The sequence below is a fragment of the Galeopterus variegatus genome, unplaced genomic scaffold (assembly GCF_000696425.1).
Source record: "Galeopterus variegatus unplaced genomic scaffold, G_variegatus-3.0.2 Scaffold5147, whole genome shotgun sequence".
Taxonomy (NCBI): domain Eukaryota; kingdom Metazoa; phylum Chordata; class Mammalia; order Dermoptera; family Cynocephalidae; genus Galeopterus; species Galeopterus variegatus.
Window position 1 is genome coordinate 1 of NW_007731258.1, and position 2,814 is coordinate 2,814.

Sequence of the window (2,814 nt, forward strand, 5' to 3'; positions counted from 1 at the left end):
TATGGGGATGACCGGTGTGCTCACAGCGCTCACTGGCTGAGCGCAGTGCGGCCGGTCTCACAAAGGACAAAAAAAAAAAAAAGTTTGATAGAATTCAGCTGTAAAGCCATCTGAACCTGTTTTTTTTGTTGTTGTTGTTGGAAAATTGCTAATTATCACTTCAATCTCCTTGCTCGTCATTGGTCTGTTCAGGTTTTCTATCTCTTCTTGGTTCAGTCTTGGTAATTTATATGTGTCTAGAAACTAATCCATATCTTCCAGATTTTCATGTTTGTTGTCATACAGTTGTTTATAATAGTCTCTATAATTCTTTGTATTTCTGCTGTGTCAGTTGTAATGTCTCCCTTTTCATTTCTGATTTTTGTTATTTGGGTCTTCTCTCTCTTTTTTTTTTTTGTAAATCTAGCTAATGACATGTCTATTTTGTTTATCTTCTCAAAAAACCAACTTTTAGTTTTTTAATCTTTTCTGTTGTTTTTTGGGTCTCTATTTCACTTAGTTTTGCTCTGGTCTTAATTATTTCTTTCTGTCTACTGCCTTTAGGTTTGGATTGTTGTTGTTTTCCAAGTTCTTTGAGGCATAGTGTTAGGTCATTTATTTGGAGTCTTTCCATTTTGTTTTGATATAAGCATTTACTGCAATAAATTTGCCTCTTGGTACTGCTTTTGCAGTATCCCACAAGTTTTGGTGTGATGTATCTTTATTTTCATTAGTTTCTAGAAATTTTTTGATTTCGTGTTTAATTTCTTCTTGGACCCATAGGTCATTCAGGAACCTATCATTTATTTTCTATGTATTTGTATATCTTACAGTGATTTGCTTATTGTTTATCTCCAGTTTTAGTCCATTGTGGTCTGAAAGACTGTTGGATTGATTTCAATTTTTTAAAATGTGCTGAGACTAGATTTGTGACCTAATATGTGGTCTATCCTGGAGAATGCACCATGAGCTTATGAGACAAAAGTGTATTCTTTAGCTGTTGGATGAAATGTTCTGTATCTATCTGCCAAGTCCAGTTGGTTTACGGTGTAGATTAAATCCTGTGTCTCTTTGTTGACTTCTTGCCTGGAAGTCCTGTCCCACACTGAGAGAGGGGTGTTCAGATCACCCACTATTAATGTATTAGGACATATCTCCTTCTTCAGGTCTAAGAGTGTTTGCTTGATATATCTGGATGCTCTGGTATTGGGTGCATACCTGTTTATGATTGTTATGTCTTCTAGCTGGATAGTTCCCTTTATCATCATATAATGGCCTTCTTTGTCTTTCTTAATGTTTTTTGGTTTAAAGTCTATTTCGTCCAATATAAGAGTAGCTATTCCTGCTCATTTTTGGTTTCCATTTGCATGGTATATCTTTTCTCTTGGCTGGAAGTATTTTTCTTTTACTATTTTGAATATATCATTTCACTTTCTTTTGGCCTGTAGGGTTTCAGTTGAGAAGTCTGCTGTTAGTTTGGTGGGGGTTACCCTATAAGTGACCTGATGCTTTTCTCTTGCTGCTTGTAGAATTCTCTCTTCGTCTTTGAGCTTTGTGAATTTAACTATAATATGTCTTGGGGAAGATCTTTATGGGTTGAATCTGTTTAGGGACCTTTGAGCTTCCTGGACCTGAAGGTCTGTATCTCACCCTACACCTGGGAAGCTTTCTGTTACTATTTCCTTGAGTAGGTTTTCAATACCTTTTTCCTTCTCCTGCCCTTCAGGAATACCCACAATTTGGATGTTAAAGTGCTTGAGATTGTTTGCTATCTCTCTTAGGTTTTCCTCATTTTTAATTCTTTTTTCCCTTTTTTTTGTCTGCCTGAGTTATTTCAAAAAGACCACCTTCAAGCTCTGAAATTCTTTCTTCTGCTTGTTCTACCCTGCTGCTCAAGCTCTCAGTCATGTTTTTTATTTCATTGAATGAGTCTTTCATTTCTAGAAGTTCTGCTACACTCTTTTTTATGGTATTAATCTCTTAGGATATTTCCTCCTTCATATTCTTGATGTTTTTTTTCTTGTTTCACTGTGTTCTGTAATTGAGTCTTCCTTTATTTCTTCAAGTTTTCTTAAGATCATTACTCAAAATTCTTTTTCAGACATTTCAAGGATTCCCTATTCCATGGAGTCTGAATTTGGGGCATTACTGTATCCTTTTGGTGGTGTCATTCTTCTTCATTGTTTGTACTTCAAGTGCTTTTTCACTGATGCTTGGTTATTTGGTAGGGGGCTTGCTTCTTCTATTTCACTATGGTTGGCTGTGGAGTGCCGTTGATTGCTACTGGGGGGGGGTGAACTGTCTTACTTGACAGTAGGTGTGGTGGTGGTGATTTAAACCAACTTGTTTCCTGTTCGAGACTCTGTGGTCATAGAATGAGCCCCTAATGTGTGGAGTTCTTCTGGGCCAAACTTGGTGGGTCAGATCCATAGGCTGGTGTTCCCCCCTGGGTCTGAGGTGGGATGAGGGGCCACGTGGAGCCACGTGGTTCTGTGGGCTGGCTGGCACCAATGGGCTCACCTGTGCAGTGCCAGTTTGGGGTGGTGGGGTGGGACCTCTCAGATCATTGATTTTAAACCTTTCTCTTTTTAGAATGTAAGGATTTAAAGCTGTAGATTCCCTCCTAAGCACTATTTGACAAGTATCACTCAAATTCTGATATGTTGTCTTGTCCATATAGTCCAAAATATTTTCAGATTTTCACTGTATTTTTTTTCTTTGATCTATTTTTTTCCCAAAGTGTGTTGCTTTATATACAAAGATTTGGCATTTTTTTTTTTTTTTTGTCTTTTGTCTTTTTCCGTGTCCAGCAACGGATCGCAACCATCAGTGTTG